Source organism: Prinia subflava, chromosome 9, assembly GCF_021018805.1.
Source record: "Prinia subflava isolate CZ2003 ecotype Zambia chromosome 9, Cam_Psub_1.2, whole genome shotgun sequence".
Classification (NCBI taxonomy): Eukaryota; Metazoa; Chordata; class Aves; order Passeriformes; family Cisticolidae; genus Prinia; species Prinia subflava.
Window position 1 is genome coordinate 30,700,020 of NC_086255.1, and position 20,999 is coordinate 30,721,018.

At 44.2% G+C, this 20,999-nt stretch overlaps 1 protein-coding gene across 1 annotated transcript in view; it reads left to right on the plus strand.

Moving 5' to 3' along the window:
* PCDH15 (protocadherin related 15) overlaps positions 1 to 20,999 on the plus strand; it is a 640,425-nt gene that overhangs the window by 103,048 nt on the left and 516,378 nt on the right. The window contains exon 2 of the mRNA XM_063406141.1: positions 2,447 to 2,684. The gene's annotated coding sequence lies outside the window, so the exon portion shown is untranslated. The remainder of the gene's footprint in view (positions 1 to 2,446; positions 2,685 to 20,999) is intronic.

Consider the following 20,999-nt stretch of genomic DNA (forward strand, 5'->3'; position numbering starts at 1 on the left):
TTTATTCTTCCCCCTTTGGTGCTGAGCCTGAGGCAGGAGCCTTGTGGAGCAAAGGGGTGATTCCAGATGGTGTCATGATAAATCTGTGCATCAGAGGTGAATTAATTCTGCCTCAGTGACCCCAACACTGATGTTTCCTTCACTTTTTACGTGTGGTTTTTGTAGGTAACTGTTTCAGAAGCTTTAGAAAAGTTCTGGTTTGTGGGGCTGAAAACCGGAAGGAGCATTTTGTGCTTTGGAGCGGGATTAGCTTTCCCCTGAAGTGTTGCTCAGTTTCATGAGTATTATCATTTGAAGCAAGTGACCTATGGCTGAGGGATGCTGTGTGTTGTCAATGGCTCCAAGTTCCTTCACATCCAAGGGGATTATTATTCTTCAACACTAGCTCCTTACTCATCCCTGTGACAAGGAATTAAAGAATCGATTTCTGATTGACATCAGAATGTTTATAGCATTTTTAGAGCATTTTTGGCTCTATTTTGGAAGATGAAGTTTTGTTTCAGCCTTGATTCCCTGCATGGTTAAAGGAGCTCCACTGTTCTGCCCTGCTTCCTTCCCAGCCAAACTCATCCTATCCTGTAGGCTGTGCCCCCAAGGCTTTCAGCCTTGGCATTGCACAGACTTTTTTCCTCACAATCTGGACCAAAGCTTTCTTATTTATCTATGAAAAGTGTTTATAATTGATTTTTTTTTAATTAATAAGAAGTGATTTGAGGACAAGAGCTATTGGTTGGGATCATCCTCTGCTTCCACCTTTGCTGGTGCAGCAGCTCCAGCTCTGCTGCTCAGCTCAGGGCTCCTGTGGCTGCTGCAGCCCCCCAGGCTGGTGCTGTGGCTCTGTGCAAGTCATCATCTGCCCATTCACTGGATATTAAAACCTCATTCCAGCTGCTTTCACTTAGTTTTTCCTGGAACCTGTTACTGTTGTGAAATGCAAGTTTTTCTGATGTTTTAAAGAAATTTAAGCTCGCAATTTTCATATCTTATTGGCCTTTTCACTTGAAAAATAAGCCTTGCACTTTATATTTTCCTTGGTATTTTTGCAATTTCTTCACGAAATGGTCTTTATTTAAAGTGCCCCAGTGTTCTGGTGAGAAGAGACAAGAAACATTCCTGTTGGCTTTTCTGCATTCTGGTGAATGCTCTTAATCTTTAAGATCACTTGGGGTTTGCTGTAATAAGTTTTAAGCTGTAATTAATGAAGAGTAGTAAGAGTTAGGGGCCCTTTTTTCCCCATCTGAGGAACAGTACACTGAGCAGGACTATTTTCTAGGAAATATTGCTGGAGGGTTTGGAACAAGATGATCTTTAAACTCCCTTCCAACCTGAACCATTCTGAGGATGGTTTGGGGGATTGGTTCAAACCCAAACCATTCTGGGGTTTTTGTAGCTGTTTAAAATACCTAGAAAGAGGCTGGGGGAGAAGAAGGGCCAAGTCCTTTCTTTGCTCTTTAGAGCCACAACTGCTTTGAAGGTGCTTTCCCTTGGGATCCCTGTCTGCAGAGCAGCTGTTGTGCCCCAGCCCTCCCAGCTGTGCCCCATTCCAGGTGTGGCTGTGCCCCGTTCCAGGTGTGGCTGTGCCCCGTTGTCAGGTCTGGCTGTGCCCCGTTCCAGGTGTGGCTGTGCCCCGTTGTCAGGTGTGGCTGTGCCCCGTTCCAGGTGTGGCTGTGCCCCGTTCCAGGTGTGGCTGTGCCCCGTTCCAGGTGTGGCTGTGCCCCGTTCCAGGTCCGGCTGTGCCCCGTCCCAGGTCTCCCCATTCCAGGTCTGGCTGTGCCCCATTCCAGGTCTGGCTGTGCCCCATTCCAGGTCTGGCTGTGCCCCATTGTCAGGTCTGGCTGTGCCCCATTGTCAGGTCTGGCTGTGCCCTGTTCCAGGTCTGGCTGTGCCCCGTTCCAGGTCTGGCTGTGCCCCGTTCCAGGTCCGGCTGTGCCCTGTTCCAGGTCTGGCTGTGCCCTGTTCCAGGTCTGGCTGTGCCCCGTTCCAGGTCCGGCTGTGCCCTGTTCCAGGTCTGGCTGTGCCCTGTTCCAGGTCTGGCTGTGCCCCGTTCCAGGTCTGACTGTGCCCCGTTCCAGGTCTCCCCATTCCAGGTGTGGCTGTGCCCCATTCCAGGTCTGGCTGTGCCCCATTCCAGGTCTGGCTGTGCCCCATTGTCAGGTCTGGCTGTGCCCCATTCCAGGTCTGGCTGTGCCCCATTGTCAGGTCTGGCTGTGCCCCGTTCCAGGTCTGGCTGTGCCCCGTTCCAGGTCTGGCTGTGCCCCATTGTCAGGTCTGGCTGTGCCCCGTTCCAGGTCTGGCTGTGCCCCGTTCCAGGTCTGGCTGTGCCCCGTTCCAGGTCTGGCTGTGCCCCGTTCCAGGTCTGGCTGTGCCCCGTTCCAGGTCTCCCCATTCCAGGTGTGGCTGTCCCTTCTGAGTGTTCTCTCTCTCATGCTGCCTCTCTCTCCCACAGAGCATGGGCTCCTCGCTGCCTGCAGCCCCACCAGGAGCCTGCTGAGCCTCTGCAGGGCGAGGACGAGGGAGCTGCTGTGGGATGATGCCCCGGGTGCCTCTGCACGGCCGTGCAGTGATGTCCAGCTGACGGGCAGGGCTGGGGGAGCCGTGGAAGAGAAGTGCCCAGAGGAGAACGAGGGGACAGCCCAGCCAGCTGGGGGTTTCACTGGAAGCCACACGCACCCAGGGTTGGAAAGGTGAGGGGCTTTTTGAAATTTCATTTTGGGGTTAGCTGTTAGATGCAGGGAATATGGGTTTTTTTGATAATAAAGGAAACAATCCCAGGATCACTGAGGCTGGAAAATCCCTCCCAGCCCATGGAGTGCCAGTTGTCCCCACTCCCCACCTTGTCCCCAGCCCAGTGCATTGAGTGCCACCTCCAGTCCTTCCTTGGGTACCCCCAGAGATGGGGACTCTACCAATGTCCCCCTTCAAATTCCTGACTACCCTTTACAGGAAAAAAAATTCCTCCTGATATCCAACCTTGTGATTTGTCTCTGATATGTATCTGTATTCAAATTAGCCATGGAACTGCATGTGTTATTTGCTTGAGTTTAGTAAGTTGACCTAATGTTTAATTTTTGGTTGGTTCTGGTGATCAAATGTCCCGGGAATAAAAATTTCTAAGGAGCTGACTCTTACCTGACAGGTTGCAGGTGCAGAGATTGCTTGAATTCTGGAGGCAGACTGTGGTGAGAGACAGGAGTAGGACAAGGTTCTTGTAGGAGGCTGAAATCAGATAAATCCAGAATAAAAATGGAGAGTAAGAATGAAGCTTTCAAAATTAGGTTGGAGATGAGCTCAGCTACCACATTGCTCAAAGCTTTTAAATCACAATTTTATGGAATTCAAGAAATGCCACCATGGGGCTGGATAAAGCATTCTTAACTAGGGTTTGCAGAGGATATCCAAACACATGAGAGTAATGTTCCCTTCCAGCCTTTTGTTATCTGTTTGCAGCTGATGGAAAGCATCCTTTCCAGGGTTGAAATTGTGGATAAAATTGTAGCTGGCAATTAGAGGCAATTAGAAAGGGAGTGTGAATTGTCTTCCATGTATCAGAAGCAGAGCTGCTCTGGTTGGGTTTTAAATGGGAAGCATCTGATGTGGGAGGCACAGGTTGGGTAATTTTCCAGGTGTGACATTTCGGTATTTGCTCATCACACAGCTGCCTGAAAGGGTCCCTGCCCTGTGGGGAACCGGGGTTATTAAATGTTGCAATGGGTTTGCAGTTTGTGTTCTTGATCATCTCAGCAGTACAACCTGACCTTTATTTGTGTCATCACCTAAAACTTGATGTAATTAATTCCAGTGTGTGAGATTACTGTACTCACATCTGTTTCCTTTATCAGCAAGCCTGGTTACTTAAAATTTGTGCTGGTGATTCTCAGTGAGATCTCCAAATATATATATAAAAGACAACACTAAAATAGTTTATTTCTGGGTTTGTTTTTGGGTTTTTTTGCTTGCTTGGTTGTTTTTAACATTATATGTTATGTTTTAGCACATTCTCTCCTAGCTGATACTCCCTCTGCCAAGGTGGGTCCCAGGGGCCTGGTGAGGTTGAGTTAATAGAGAATAAAATTGCTGTGAGGTTTTTAGGGTTGTACCTGTGCTTTCAGTTACAAGGGGTAGTCAGACAATCTGTCAGGAGTAAACTCTCATTTGTGTCAGGAGTGGAGCAGCAAAACCTTCCCAGCACCATCAGCTAATGAAAACCTGCACACAAGGTTCCACAGGTTGATCCTGTTGCTTGATGGGTTCCTGTGCTAGGTTAGGTGTTATCTAGGCAGAAAAATCCTTATTTTTTGTGGAAACAACAGGTTTACAATCAATCTAGACAGGAAGTTTTAAGCTACTTTTTATGTTGCTGTTAAAGTGCATGTCCCAAAATCACTTTCATTTACAAAGTCAAACGATGACACAAAAATAAAAAAAATCAAACTGCTCAGGCTGATCATTATTTATAGTTTCCATTTAACTTAATTTTTTAAGGCTTAACTAGGATTCAACTACATCCAGGTCATATTTGTGCAAAATGGCAAACATCAAGGAATTCTGACAAGTTATTGACATCTTTCTGTTTAGCACTGCAGGCATTGTTCTCTTATAAATTAAAATTGAAAGCAAAATGCTCAGAAGTATGAAAGTTTTAAAATATTTATTTTATTATAATATGAGCCATCCCAACCAATTCAAGAAATTGTTAGCTCACAGGTGATGCAGGAAGGTCTTTTACATGGGCCTGTTTTCAGTACTGCTCTTACTTATTGCAACCACCACAAGTAAAAATGATACTTCAGAAACTCAGAGTTGCTGCAAACTTTTGGAATAATTCTTTTCACAAGTGTTTTCCAGGGTAGCCTTATATAACCTACACCACACACATACACACACAAACAACAACAACAACAAAACAAGCAAAAAACCCAACAAAAAACAGGTGAAAAGCAATTATGTTAAAATCAGTTTTAAATTGTGTAAATAAAATGTTTTTCACATGCTGTACTCAACCAAACTTCTTCAAAGGTTGGCTGGATTGTGTTGTTCCCTCAGCATGAGCTGTGGTTTGCATACAAGTCCTAAGGGAGGACTGGAGTAGGAGCTGTAGAAAACAAAAACCTTGTGTCATTATTTTTCATCCCTTCATGAATGCTCTTTTTCCCTCAGGTTTACTCAAGCAAATGTGGTAAATTATTTCCAAAACTCGCAGTCACTGTTTTCATCCATCCTCAAATGAAAAGCCTCCACTTGTTCTTGATGTCAGGCAGAGCAGCAAAGTTATTCTTTCTATTTATTTGGTATAGAATGATTGCATGGCTGCTCAGCTTCTACCTGCAACCAGATTCGGCTTCTAATTAAAAAAGAAAAGGAAAAAAACCCCAACCTTTATGTGTGGAAGTGCCCTTTTGCTTTTCATCCCTAACTGAATTCACAGTGTTCAAAGAGAAAACGCTGTCATGAATATTGGCCCTTTTGCAGGCTTGAGGGCTGAAGTCTCATCTTGAGCTGGTTATAAAAGCAGGGTTGGAGAAAGCTCCTCAGTGCTGGCTGATAACCTATTAGTCCAGCACTTACTGGCATGTAGATCACACACCTCTTCCTTAGCTTTTTTCCCTTCCCCAAAGCTGGCAGTCACTTTAGATTTACGTAGAGATTTCCTGGAAACTTTTTATTTCTTAGCAGTGGCACCTATGCTGATGTCTGGAAGCTTGATTGGAATCAATAAATGTAATGAGTAGTAAGATTAATTCTCCCAGCACTCCAAAATCTTTTGGCAGTTGCATTAAACTTTCAAACCCCGTATAAATTTCTCACAGCAAATTTATTTAGTGAACTCCAGTTATGGCTGTCTTGGACAATACATGAATGTAATAAAAGGGTGGTTCAGAAAAGGGAAGGGTGGGGAGGGAGCAGGTGCTCAGTGCTGCCCAAAGCCAGGGGAGCAGCAAAGTGCTGGCACTTGTAAATCACAAGTTGTGGGCTTCATTTAGGAAGAGAATCTTCAGTGAACTCACTGCAGCACATGGGAATATTTTTTTTTGGTCATTTTTGTTTTCATAGAATCATGGAATGGATTGGGAGGAACCTTGAAGGGCATCTCATTCCTGCCATGGTTAGGGACACCTTCCACTGTCCCAGGCTGCTCCAAGCCCCAAAGTCCAACCTGGCCTTGGGCACTGCCAGGGATGCAGGGGCAGCCACAGCTGCTCTGGGCACCCTGTGCCAGGGCCTGCCCACCCTGCCAGGGAACAATTCCTGCCCAATATCCCATCCATCCCTGCCCTCTGGCAGTGGGAAGCCATTCCCTGTGTCCTGTCCCTCTGTCCCTTGTCAGAGGTTGAATAATGTGATTTAACCTTCCCTTTGGGAAAGTTGCTCTGTCACACAGAATGAGTCAGGTATAGCCAGATAAAGGGGTGTTACAAAACCTGAGAGGGATTCCATCCCCCAGACACTTTGAGGGTTGCTTTCTCTTTGAGGCAGCTGAAAATGATCAGCTGCTATCCAGTGTGGGCTGGTCAGGTTTGGACTCATTCACCAGAACTCAGTCCTTCCATTTTCAGTTCAAGTCTATAGGTCGTTCTTGGGTTGCTCAGGAAACGAGGTCTTCCTGAGCTGAAAAAAATCCACATGTGAACAAATTGGTTTGACAGTGTGTGTCTTTGCAAACTTAAAATAATCAGTAGCAGGACAGAATATTCAAAACTCTGCTTTTATTTAAGCAGCTGTGGTGTTTAAATAGCGTATTTCACATGTCAGGCTGCATGAAAAGTGATTAGAGGCTGATAGCTCTGGAAGCCTCACAGTCTCCTGGATGATATCTAAATTGTCAAGAGCAATTGTTGCTGTTACCTTGCAATAATGCTCTTGCTTTAGAAAAGAAGGTTTAACTATTTTTATTTTTTCTTGAAACATAAGAGTTGTAATATTTAGCACAAAAGATCTATTCTGAAAAGATATTGGTTGTGTACCCACTGAAGGTTTTGGTGCTCTTTGTGACTGGCCTGCATGAAGAAATTTCCTTTGGCAGGGCTCATTATGCAGAATATAAAAGGTATTGTGGTACGCTGTAATCAGAAAGACAACACACAATAAAAAGAAGTTAGGGAGAACTTTAGCAAAGAAATCCTTCCATGGACAAATAATGGATTAGAAAGTAGGAAATGGATGTTAAAAGCCTGGGGTCAGTCCTCATGGGGGAAGGAGCTCACCTCTGAATTGAGTAGCACATCAGGATCTCTGTTGTTCAGTATATCCTGAAAACCAGGCTTACTGTGGATACATGAGGATATTTAGTGATGCCATTAAGTTGCTTAGGGGGCTCTGAAGGTGAGAGATGACAAGAAGATCTGCAGAGGACCTTGTGAGAGGGATTACTCTTAAAATGCCAAGTGAAATTCGGGGTAATTGGCAAAAGTTGCATGAGAGAGAAGTAATTTTGACTTTGATCTGATTGTTGCCATTTGGGAGCAGGAGTTTGGATTTGCAGTAGGGGGTTCCATGAAAATGCCCAGTCAGGATTAATCAATACATTAAAAACGTGCTGCGTGGAGAGGTAATCAGTAGTTCACTGCAGCTTTAAGGACCTCTGCTGAAGCTTGAGGAACCAGGGCTCAACACAAACAGGAGAGGGGTGTTTTAACCCCATTGGGACAATTCCAGGGGATACTTGAAGTTCATACACACCAAAGGGGAGAGCAGATGTGTTTTTAGAGGAGAAACCAACATCAAGTCACCGAGCACCTGAACTGAGCATGGCTTGATAAAGAGCTGGTCTGGAAATGGTGGCCAGGGAGAAAGGTTCAGGGAGGTGTGGGGTTTTTTCTTTCCTTGTTCTGTTGCCTTGGCTTGTGCTTTTGGTATGACTGGAGGTGAAGAAGTGGGGCCTGCCTGGCCCTGGGAGGGCTGAGGTTGCTTTGCTCATTCTGCTGGAGCCTGAGGGCAGAGCTGATGATGATCTGCAGTTCTTCCAAAGGGGCTGCTCCCATCTCTGCTCCCTGTGACAGAGACAGCTCCAATCTCTGCTCCCTGTGACAGGGAGAGAACCCAGGGAATGGCTGAAGCTGTGCCAGGAGGGTTTGGGTTGGAGATCAGGGAAAGGCTCTTCCCCAGAGGGTGCTGGCACTTCCCAGGCTCTCAGGGAATGGGCACGGCCCCGAGGCTGCCAGAGCTCCAGGAGTGCTTGGAAAACATTCCCAGGGATGCTCAGGGTGGGGTTGTTGGGGTGTCTGGGCAGGAACAGGAGCTGGATCCATGATCCCTGTGGGTCCTTTCCAACTCTGGATATTCCATGAGCCCTCCAGCCTCCTCTGGCATGGCCTTTCTAACCCCTGGCACTGTGCTGAGTGTTGCCATGGGATCTGAACAGGAGTAGGCCCAACATCCCATAATGCCCCCATCTCAGCAGCAAATGCATTTTTATTACTTCTAGCAGGTTGCCTGTCAGAAATGAGAGCACATTTGGGATGAACATGCCCCTGCAATTTCAACCACAAGCTTAAGTAGGATGAGGCAACCTGAGGACCGAGCTCTGTTGATGAAGATCTCAGATTATTATTTCTGAATTTGTGGGAAGGGGTTTGACCAGTGTGGAGTTTGCCTTCAGGGATGTTCCCTCCAGTCTGGGCAGGAGTGTCCCCAGCTTCCAGGGGTGAATGCCAGGTGCCAGGCTGGGGCTGGCAGCTTGACACACACCTGGGGCTTGCACAGGCAGACTGGCTAAGAAAATGTCATTCATCTCATCAAAGCTTTTAGATTCAGGATGATGCTCCATTGCTTGACATTGCAGAGAAAACCCAGGATTGCTTTTACCTTAAAGGTTAAACCTCTTTGCTGGTGGATGGATTAATCTTTCTGATAGCTTCATATGATCTTTCAGACATGACATAAGAGCCTTGTGCATTGGTTTGGTTTCTGGAGGCTTCTGTGTTGCTCATGGGTCTCATAGTTGTTCTTGACAAAATCTGAAATTTGAACTTGTCATTTTATGTAGAAGAAAATAGAGAAATTTCAAACATTTTTTATTAAGTACAGTTCTTTCTCTCCAGGGCTGACTGGTAAAAAAGCCTCCACTTTGAGATCTCTGTCCCAGAACATACTCTTGGAGCAGTTTCACATTTTCACACCCAGATCACACCTCTGTTACCAACTCTGTTTACCTTAGAAAATAACTAAAACAAAAAAACATCCTAGAACGGCTTTAACTGGACGAGACCTTAAACATCATCTAGTCCCAGCCTCCATATGTTCAATATATTTAATTTTCAAAAGAAGACAGGGCTTTAGTTGTGTACCTCAGACCTCTCTTGATGTATTGGATGGTTTCAATTCCAGCTTAAAGGAAGTCACTTAAGCAGGGAGAGCTTTTTCCTCTATTTCAATGCAAGCAGAATGTCAACAGAAGAAATGGCTCTTCTCACTCAGTGCAACAATGGTGTAAATGCTGTTGTGTCCTTGGGGCTCTCTTGGCATCCTGCTGAGAAGAGAGGAGATGTTTCCTGCAGGGAAGACTTCAACAAGGGGTGTATCAAATACTTCACACATGCATCAATGAAGGCTCTGAATGTTCGGGTCAGCCAGAGTGGAGCTGCAATATAAAAAATGAGCTTTTATTGAGAAATAGTTGTACTGGCAGACATTGTCTGACTGCTTTCCAGAGAACAATTATCCATTAAATGAAATTCTGGATAAGAACACCCATGCACAGGGTTCTGTGTCTGTGCAGCAACAATCTCTTGGAAGTGGCTGTTGGTTCAAAAAGCCTTTAAGGCTTTTCCAAGAGTCCGTGTCTGACTGGACAAGGACTGAACATCTAATGGTTCTTCATTTATCCATGGAAAGTTTGCGTTCCCACATCTTAAACAAACCCCTGACTTTGAGAGCATCAGCCTGGATCTCTTTGGCCCTTCAGTTTTGGGAGAAAAGGAAGGGCAAAAGGGCAGAGGGTGCATCACGTGGGCTTTGTTTGCTGCTGAGCAGCTTGGCCTCAGACACAGCCTGAGTCCCAGGCTCTCTGCTGACCTGTTTGCCAGCACCACACCCCAAACCCTGCACTGGGGGCATTTCCTGCACTCACTCACACTTCAAAGATCTGGAGTTGCTTCTGGGTTTTTTTATTTCTGTCTGGAATTCCGTGTTACTCAGGATCATAGAACCACTGAGGCTGGAAAAGACCTCCAATGTCATCGAGTCCAACCTGTGACTGAACACCGCCTTACTTGTAAAGGTTTAGGATTTCACCAGACCCAGAGCACAGAGGCCAGAGTCCCTAACTGGGATGAGAGATGTGCTGGATTCTCTGCAGAGTTTGAGACAGCTTTGGCCTTCTTGAGGCCACTGAAGATGGGAGCAGTCTGGGAGTCGTGGAAATGTGCCTGCCTCTAGGATGGGTTCTGGACTTCCAAAATGGTTTGGGCTGGGAGGGACCTTAAAGCCCGTCCAGTGCCACCCCTGCCCTGGGCAGGGACACCTTCCACTGTCCCAGGCTGCTCCAAGCCCCAAAGTCCAGCCTGGCCTTGGACACTGCCAGGGATCCAGGGGCAGCCACAGCTGCTCTGGGCACCCTGTGCCAGGGCCTGCCCACCCTGCCAGGGAACAATTCCTTCCTAATACCCAGTCTAAGCCTTCTCCCTTTGGGTTTGAAGCCATTCCCTCCCATCCTGTCACTACAGAAAACAGCCAGAAAAGCCCGTGTGTTTTAAGCATCCGAAGATTAAATGATTGACTGCCTCCCTGCAGGCCACTCTTACGTCCATTGGTGTCCATGGATAACTTCTTCCCAAGTCTTGGAGGCAATTTGGATGCAGGTGTGGAAGTCTGACAAGTAGATTCGAGTTATCAACTCAACTTCTCAGCAGACGAATACAAAATATTCTTAAATTATACATGTGCAGATAATTAGAGCTGCAGTGTCGACGTTGCTATTTCTCAGTCCATGTTTCCTAACCTTAGCATGTGCTTAAACTAAGATTGGACAAAATGCACTCAGTCTCCAGCTCAACCACAAATTTAACTGTCAAAGTTATATTTTTCTGGGGAATACTGTATCAAATCCTTGCCTGTTTTCATTTCTTGCCTTTTGTTTATAGGTGGATTTTATTTGTTGTTTGCTTATTTATTTATTTATTTATTTTTCTATTATTACCTAATTGGTTTCTTCAGAATGTTTCAATGCAAAAGCAAACAAGGCGCTTTTTTTTTTTTTTTTTCTTTTTTTTTTTTTTTTTTTTTTTTTTTTTTTAAATGTCTTTCCATTTATCAAATGTTACCTGCAAGGTTGCAGTGCTCTCCTGGCTGGGGTAGCCTAAGTTTTCAAATTTGAAATTTATATCCAAGTATTTTTTGAGGATGGATGCCTGGGTATATGTGCTTACATAATCAGTTTACAGAAACAGTTAAAGCAGCTTCTCAGAGCTGTTTTGGGGATCGCTGCCTTTGTGTTTAGACTGGAATTGTTGCTTTGTTGTGATATCTGTGTAGCTGGGTAGGGCTTTAAATTGTAAAGGCAGAAAGATTCAGGCCAAGAAGGCAATGTTTGCCTTATAGCTGAGAACTCAGAGAGGTTTTGCAGTGATTTACTGTCTCTGTTTCCCTGTTTTTCCTTCTGTCTGGAACCCGTGGCCAGGAGAGGTACAGGGACTGTCACAAGTGCACAAAGCTTGGGGGAGAGAGTTCCTGCCATGGAAATCTTCAGTGCTTTGCTCTCCCAGGCAAACAGGTCCAGAGATTGCATTTTACTGAAATAAGTGACCTTTTCTGTGTGCAATCAATTTATTTTAAAACCAGGAACTTGAAGGGTTACATCGATTTTTAGAGGAAGGTATTGTAGTAAGAATAGGGAAAATAGGTGTGGGAAAAAAAATGCAAAAATGCCACTTATTTTTGTTGTGGAGATAGGTCAGTCACTGCTTTGGAATCTGCATGTATTTAATGTGCTGTGTGTCTTCAGAGGAACTTCAGAAAGGCTGAATTTTCATTTTTACACTGGGACAAGAACCAAACCAGGATAATTTTCCATGGAGAAGGGTAACAGCCGGGGTCAGAGAGGAGAGAAGGGTGTTCGCAGGCCATGCCCTGTAGCACTGATGCTTTGCAGCAGCCCTGGAACACCCTGAACAACCTCCAAAAGCAAAAGTGTCCCCAGCAGAATCCCAGGTGTGAGGTGGGTCCTGACAAACTCCTCCAAAGCCTGGTTCTTAGCAAGTCCAGGCCAAGTCATGTGCTACTGCCATGGGGCTAATATGTGAGTGTAATCAGTCTCCAGTGCTTGATGATTTCTTGTTGACTTTAGGGTTGATTTCCTTTTGCCAGTGGCTCTGTTAATACTTCCCTCAATGTGCTGATTGCCAAGGTCATGATTTTTATCAGAAGTCCAGCAGTAATGGGAATTTCATAGCAATTTTAATCACTTTTTTTTGCCATGGAGTGATTTTTTTTTTTTATTTCTTTATTGCTGTCATCAGGACAAGGTATATTCTGATATCCACTTTAGACCAAGTAAATGACATCATTATAATCATCAAAGGTAGTAATGGGCACATAAATTTTTCAGTGGCAGGCAGTGGAGATGAAATAACATCCTGCAGCTGTGCCAGATTTCTCCTGATTTCCAAGGGTTTGGAATGGTGTTCACAATCCAAACTTGGGATAGGTGGCAATCTCAAACATTCCTGTATGTTCTCTAATATATAATGAAAATTTTTATGTTTCATTGAGAATTGGCCTTGCCCTTTCTCCCAAGAGAAACTTCCTTCCAAAACCCAATTTTTCTGGGGAATGCTGTGTTTGTAGCCTTCAAATCCTTGGCTGTTTTCATGTCTTGCCTTTAGATTTGGGAGGGGATTTTTGTTTGTTCTATTGATGTTGTTATTATTATTATTCACCTGTTTAGTTTCTTTAGAAAGTTTCAATTGAAAAGCAAACAAGGCAATTTTTTCTTTCCATTTAACCAACGTTAACCTGCAGGAGCAAGGTTGCAGTGGTCTGTGACAGACTAAGTTTTCAAATTTGAAATTTATATCCAAGCATTTTGGATGATTAATGCCTGGATAGATGTGCTTAGATAATTAGTTTTGGTCGAACTGAATTATAATTAAACAAAGACACAAACTTCACAGTCCAGCAAGAACACCACTTTTTTAAACAAGAAATATCTTTTCTATGGATGCATTTGAGATCCTTTAGCTGGGGGTGTTGTTTCTGCCTAAGGAAAAACAAGGAGCAGACTGGGATTTCCAAGGGGGAAGGAAACCATGGATTCTTTAAACAACAGATGCAGGAGCACCAGGGCATTATAAGATATTGGAAATCTGCTGGGTTATTGTACTTAAGGGCTGTATTACTTTGTGTTGTGCACGCTTAACATCATACACGTGGGTTTTTTTATAGAAAAGCTTTTCAAAATATTCAGTTCACTTCTTGACAGGCCATTTTTCAAGGGACATGCCTGTCATTGTTTATTCCTAGCAGCTTGTCTACTGTGACATCGTTATTATTTTAATGACAAGGCATTAATTGAGCAGCTCTGTAATAGCTGTGTCATATGCTGGGTTTTTTGCTTTTCTCCAAACTGTGACCTCTGCTACAACAGATGGACCTTTGTACCTGGGTTGTCTTGTTGGTGACTCTTCTGTGAGTCACCCCCACTGTCTCCCTGCAGGGATTCTTGGAATCAGAATATCCCAAGTTGAACAGGACTCGCAGGGATCACCGAGTTCAATGCCTTTCTCCTCACAGGATGATCTAAACCTCAGTGCTGTGTCTGAGTGTCATCCTGCAGCTCTGGCAGCCTCAGGGCCGTGCCCATTCCCTGGGGATCCTGTTCAGTGCCCCATGACCTCTGGGGGAAGAACCTTCCCCTAAAATCCAGCCTAAACCTTCCCAGGAAGGGAAGGGGGTTACTTCTTTGTAGATTACTCAGCTTTGCCACAGCAGAACAGAGTGGGAGAAGCCTTCTCTTTTATGTAGTCCTTCAATGACTCTGCAACACAGGTTAAAATATTTTGGGGTACAGTGTAGGGTTCTCATTGACATTGCCAAGCTGTCCTTTGGGCAGGGGTGAAAGGTGGGGATCCACAGCTCAGAGCTCAGCGCTCCTGCTCATTCCATTCCATATTCTAGGGCAAAGCAGGTGTTAAATGCTGCCAGGGTGACCTCAGAGCAAAGCTGTATCTGGAAGCTGTTTTGGATGCTTCTCCCCTTTTTACACGAGACATTCCAATAACAAACACCCCCCTGAACAAACGTGGGATTCTGCTAGGCGGAAAGTGAAGGGAGCGGATTCCGAGCCTACAGAAATTGGATTTTCTGATTGCAAATGAGAGAAAATAATATTGCAAAGGTGCACTGGGCAGGCCAGAGATGTAAGTTGATAATCAGGTTTATTTTTCAGTTATGAAAAATTAAATTTGGGAGGGGGGAATAATAGAAGGAATGTGTTCCCAGGAGGAGAACTACTAGAGAAGCTGGAAGTCTCCTTGTCTTGCATGAGTAATGACCTGGAATGGATAGCTCTAATTCCCTCTTTTAAAAATGCATTGGGAACTTAACCAGTCCTCTTTGTGCCTGGTGGAGCAGCTGCAATTCCATGAAATGCCTGTCAAAAATCTCTGCTCCGTACTGTGAGTCACTGTTGCTTATGGAGCTTCAATTATTGAATGCCCCAAGTTTTTGTCCTTCCCTCAAGACCTGAGCTGCAAAATTGCTTTTACAGGGTTTAAATTTTGATTTTTTTTTTCTGTTTTGCAAAGCTTTTAGTACTTGAATCAAAATAGCCATGAAATAAGTGGAGTAACGTGTCAGGGAGGATTCTTGGTAGTCAGTGGAATATTAGCACCATGCATTTCCTTGTCTGGAGCAGTGGAGCTGAGTGCCTTCCAGAGGACTCAAAATCACTCCATTTTCCCTCCTTTCCAAGCTTGGATCCCTTGTGAAGCACTGAAGAAGAGTCAAACCTCAGGGCTGGATGTGCAGGCGTGTCTGGGAAGAAGCCAGGATAATTTTTCCTCTGAAAATCCCAGTTCTGGTTCCCTGTTCTGTAACCTGCTGTCCAACCCCTTCCCTTCCCACGTGAAGGAATTGCTTCCCAAATTCCAGCCAGTGACCCTGGGTCTGTGGAGCTGTCAGTGAGGGTGTCCCCAAGGCCATAATCAGGTTGGGTGAACCAATTACAGCAAAGTGTAATAATTAAAAATCCAGTAGGGCTTTGTTAATAATAGGGCAGGCTTTACACCTGAGGGATTGCTTTAATTAATATTAATTGGTTGTTTTAATTTAACATTCAGTCTGAGCACTTCTGACCAGGTAACTGCTGAACACTGCAAATCTGAGCCTCCCCAGTGCCATTTTTTATTACTAAGTTTTATATAATAAGTGGAGTATAGAAAGCAAATTGGACGTAAACTACTGTTTTAAGCAGATACATTTTGGAAGCTTAAACCTCTTCCAGCTTTCCCAGAGATCTTTGTGCCAAACATTCTGGGAAAAAAAATTGTTTCTCATAGCACATAAAAAAAAATCTGCAGAATTCTACATTTTTGTTTTAAATAATTTAATTAAGTGTTTATTTTAAAATATTTGAGAGGTTTTCAGAGAATCCCAGGATGGTTTGGGTTGAAAGGAACTTAAATACCATCCAATCTCACTTCCTGCCATGGGCAGGGACACCTTGTCTTCTCCAGGCAGAGCAGCCCCAGCTCTCCCAGCCTGGCTCCACAAGGTTTTCTCTCATAGTTTTCTGACCCATTTTAATCAGGTTGAGGATCATGCCTTTTTTACTGCATGCTACTAAAATACCACCTGTGAGTTAAGGTTCATCACTTATCAGCTTTCCCTTATTGATTATCTTTGTGTTAGTTTATGTTCCTGACAGATTTGGAAGTTTATTGTTTGTTATTATCCTTATAAACACATATTCTCAGTTTACAGCTCAATCTGAGCCTCTTAAGCTTTGGTCATGGTGAGCAATCTGTGCCACCTCCCTTCTCTGGGCCTTTCTGCCCTTTGCCCTCTCCTTCTGTCCCCTGCCCCTCTACTGCCACGTGCATCACCATTCCAGAATGGTGATATTTGGAGACATTTCCAGATATCTGGAGATTTTAGCTGAGTTTTTGGATGACTTTCCTGAGCACCTGTGTACTTCTGGGGTGTTTTGGTGTGAGTTGGTGTTTTGGGTTTGGGGCTTTTTGAGGTGTGGGGCTTGTCATAGTCAGATTTTCATGAGTTTGGGAAACTTACCTCTCAAATTTCCATTTTTCTTCAAAGTCTGAGCTTTGAGAGCGGCAACAGAGGACCCTCATAATGAAACAATGTCTCTTGCAATTCTGATTGTAAAATATGGACCCTCACAACCACTGGGGGATTTGAAACAACACCAGACAAGGAATTTGATCTGTTTGAAGTTTTATTAACCTATTTTTAGTCCCCAAGAGCCATGAATGCTCTTTCTCCAGAGTATAATGGTAGGGGGAGAACAGAAATTATGCTTATACAAAACATTTTGTCCTTTGTCTGCAAAAGGGGGTCAATCTCCATTCCCCAAATTATTCCAGTTGCTTGAACATCTGCTGAAGTGGACGTTCAGGTCGTGGTGAGAGCTGCTGGGTGCTGCCTGGTTTTGAAGATTTGATCCCCAGCTGCCTATTGATTAATTCTAATAAATTCTCTTTGGGAAAAGAGGCCATTTCAGCTTAAATGCCCAGTGCACAGCAGGAGCTTGGAGGTGATGGCAGGAGCTTTCCTCTTCCTGCCTGTGGTTTTCTGTTGTCCCCTGCATTTCACAGTAGCAAAGACACATTGTTCTATAGAAAACATCAAAATCAGCTTTGCAAATTGCTGAAACCCTTTAATTTAAACAATTAAGCCAGGTAGAGCATTCTCTCCAATGTCTCTGTGAATAGCAATGACCCCCATTAAAATGGTTATTGAGTTCTTCTGAGTTGCATAACCCACATATTCGTGGTGAAGCTGCTATAATTAACTCCATTTTCATTGGCCCTGTGGCTTCAGAGGGATTTTTGCTGGACGTGGGGACACACAGCTCCAGGCTGGTGCCTTCCATTCAACTCCTGCAAATCTCAGCCTGGCTCAGAATTGGCCTCTCAGAGCCAAACTTTAAAGGTGATTGTGAAGGTGGGCTGAGAGATTAAATCAAGAGCAGCACAGAGCAGGACTGCCTTGAGTTTAGGGTAGGTTTTACAAAGCAACAGGAGATTTTGGGACTGTCAGAAATAGGGAGTTTTGCTAATTTCCATTTCTCTTCAGATCAGGAGGATTTCCATAATTTCCTCGGGAAAATATCTTTCAAAGTCATCCTTAGGGCTTTTTTTATCACTATTTTACCTCCTAACCCAACAGATGCTTTCTAGCAGTTAACTTATTATAAGCAGATGACAAGTTTTCTTAAGGTCTAGAGGGGAAAAAAATTGTGCCTCAGTCCTGTGGTAAAGTTTTTATAGTAATTGAGTGAGAACAGAGGAAACCTTTCTGAAAAACGAAGAGTGGCTATTTCCCTGACAGACATTGCACAAAGGGGGTTGTCTCCATGAGCTGTGGAAGGAACTGGATTTCACAGTGGCCATACTTAAACCAATATTTCCAAAATTCAGCTTTTGGTGAGCAGCCCTCCCAGGGACCAGTGCTCACTTTCCCCCTCCCATGGCCACCAACAAATAATTCCCCAGAGGAAGGATGAGTTCAGTGACTCCAGTTCCTTCTGGTGTGTGTCTGCAGGGGCCCTCCATCAGGAAATCAGCGCCTGAACTGGGATGAGCCAAGCTTTGTGCCACCCAAACTGTTGGATTTGTAGGGCTGATCTTCCCAGGGAACACTGCAGGCTGCCAGTGCCTTGGGCAGTTGCTGCCTAACTCACTAAGAGTGAATTTTGGAGGAGCTCAAAAAGCATTTCTGAGCTGGCCCTTTGTCAGGAACTGTGGCTCCAGGCTGGTGGAACTCTGCCTGAGAGCAGAGCCCTTCGCTCACCAGAGCAAAGCTGTCTCAGGAAGCCCATTTGTGAAAAGGAAAACGTGTATGTGATGATAAACCGAATTTATTCCACGGAAGGTAACGTGCATCTGTCTGCAATCACATTGGATCATTGATCTCCGCTAGAAAAAGCCAGGTTTCACTTATTTCTCATTCCCAAAGTTCTTCCAGTCACTCTGCTTCCTCTTAACTTGATTAGAGCGTGACTGGAGTTCGTGCTGTAGTTTGGCCAAACAGTTGATAATATGTAATTATTTTATTTCTGTCGTTATTTTTGAAAAAGAGATTTAGAGTTCAGTGAATCAAATTCTGAGTAACCAGAGCTCTTCATGCTCCCTTACCTCTGAATTAGTCATTCTCAGGTCAGGCTATTCCTAGGGCACTGTTCAGAGTAGAAATTGTTTGAAACAAACTGTATGAAACAAAATGCTAACCTGAGACCACAAAAAAAAAAAAAAAAAAAAAAAAAAAAAGGAAAAAAAAATCATTCCTCTTGGTACAAGATTGGAATTGGATTGAAAAGAAAATATCTTTATGTTTATTTTCATTGTCATCATGAAACTGTAATTTCCATTTTCGTGAAGTGGCTCATCTCTATTACAATGAAGCTGTCACTAAGCAGTAGTTGTTCTCCTGAGAGCTTTTCCTGTGAGTGTGGGCAAGGTTCTAGTCCTAGAGGGAGAGATTTTTGATTGCACACATTTCTCCGTGGAAGGAAGTTTTGTACACAAAAGAATCCTTCAGACATTCCTGGATGTCCTCTACACCTACAGGAGAGGCCTGGCTTAAAGTTGAACTGTGGGTTCAGCTCCAGGAAAGGGTTTGTTCATCCTCTGTGTGAAACATGCTCACAGAGTAGGAGTAAAAGGACAGACTGGGAGGTGTTCAAGGCAAATGAAAGAAAAAACAGGAGAAAAAAAAATTTAAATGGCTCCCACCCCCTCACTGAGAGTAGTCCCACCTGCTGGAGTCAGATATGGAAATTATGGAGGTTTTTGTTTGAATTTCTTATCTTCTGAGTCAGTAATAGGTTGGTGTAAAGTAAAAATGTCTGTCAGCTTCTCCCTGGGTCACTAAAATGCACAATTTGATTTTTCCATGCAGTCCAACAGAACTGGGACTGGAGGAAGTCAGTTCTTATCTCCTGTTTCACCCATAGAGGTGAGGAGGGCACACAGAGATGTGCATTCACTTTGGAAAACTCAGCATAAGCACAGCTCTTTTTATCTGCATTCCTGATTTGCTTGCAGGCCTGGTGAAGCATACTCTCAGCTACCATCATTTTTTGGATGAAATAGTCAGTTTAAAGGTGTTGGCAAGCTTGATTTACCAAAAATGGGGTTTGGCAGAACGACTGGGGGGCAGCTGTAGATGGCCATGGCCATCGATCCTCTAGCCAGTGCCAGGGGAAACCTCCAGGGATAATTCTGGATTTCTCCACCTGTGGCTGTTCCTGCCTGTTGGCATTCCAAGGTGAAGCTGCTGCAGCAGCAGCTGCTTGTGCTGCTCTCTGCCCCTGCTCTCCTGCCAAATGGAGTCTGAGACCTCAGCACCACTGGGGACAATGCCACAGGTGACATCTCCCAGACATTCCTGTGCCCATGGAGAAGACAGCAGAAAATAATCCATTTCTTGATTGCTTCCCTCAAACTTTCCAGAAAAGGACTCTCGTGGCAGTGACCTTTTTGTTTCTCTGTAAAGTACCTTTATCCCCCCACATCATTCACACATAGAATTATCAAGAAGTGCTTCCAGTATCACAAAGCTCCAGCACAGGGTGCCCAGAGAGGCTGTGGCTGCCCCTGGATCCCTGGAAGTGTCCAAAGCCAGGCTGGATGGGGTTTGGAGCAACCTGGGATAGTGGAAGGTGTCCCTGCCCATGGACCTGAATGGATTTTAAGGTCTCTTCCCACCCAGACCATTCTGGAATTCTGTAATTCCTAATGAGTTGGGACTTCTTGAACCAGTGTTCCAGTAAAAGTAAGGCAGGGGATAGGAGGAGTGTGGGGAGTAGGAGAAAAAGTAAATCCAAGAGGCTTCAGAGAATATTTGATCTCTAAAGTAAGACTTGATTTAATGAACTACAAGCAAAGCTGTTCCAATCATATCATGCATCAACATCCACTCCTTATACCCTCCCCAAATCCAACCTTGTTCAGATGATTCTATGAAATACTGAACATAAAGGAGGTTTTACCCTTTTTTTATGCTAGAGATCAGAACCAGGGTAAAAACCTGCCAGGATAAATAACACAAGTATTGTTCTATTGATTGTGAGTGCCTTTGCTCCAGCCTGCTGTCCCCTGTCCTTTAGCAATTTTCCAGGACAGAGAACTAATTCTGCCAAGATCCCCTCGCAGAAATGACAATTCCACAGCTTCCTCTGGGGACAGGCAGGAGTGTGATCAGATTTGCAATCTGTAAACTCTTATTGATTTGCTTTCTAAAAACTTCCTAAGAAATCCCACCTGGGCAAAGGATTCCTCTGAACTCCATCGGCCTCTCTAACAAGTTATTCCAAAGAATTATTATCTTTTAAATAGGAATGCAGTAGCCTGTTCTCGAAAGAATATGAAATTAAATTACCTGAGCTGGAGTGCAGTTATTACAGGAGGTTTAAGATGAGGCATAAAAATAGATTATCTGTCTATATTTAGGATATATACATGTATTAGATAATTAAAAATCATGTACATCTTCCTGGGTTGTTTGGGGGGCTTTGTTTAATGATTGGAAAGTCAATGGGATTTTAGGGCTTTTATTCCCATATCAGTTAATACAGATACAGGTTGTATTGGAAAGATATTTAACAACAAGGAAATGGGTATTGGTCCAAAAATGCCATCATTTTTTTTAGATATTGAGTTCATACACACAAAATTTTATCTATTCCTTGATGAACCTTAATTCCTTAAGGTTCCTTAATTCTGGCTGTAAGAGTTGGATGTTGCACTCAACAAGCCAAAAGGGGCCTGGCTTCCCTGCAGAGCCCAGGAAAGTTTAGTGGGTTGTTTTTTTCTTTTTTTTTA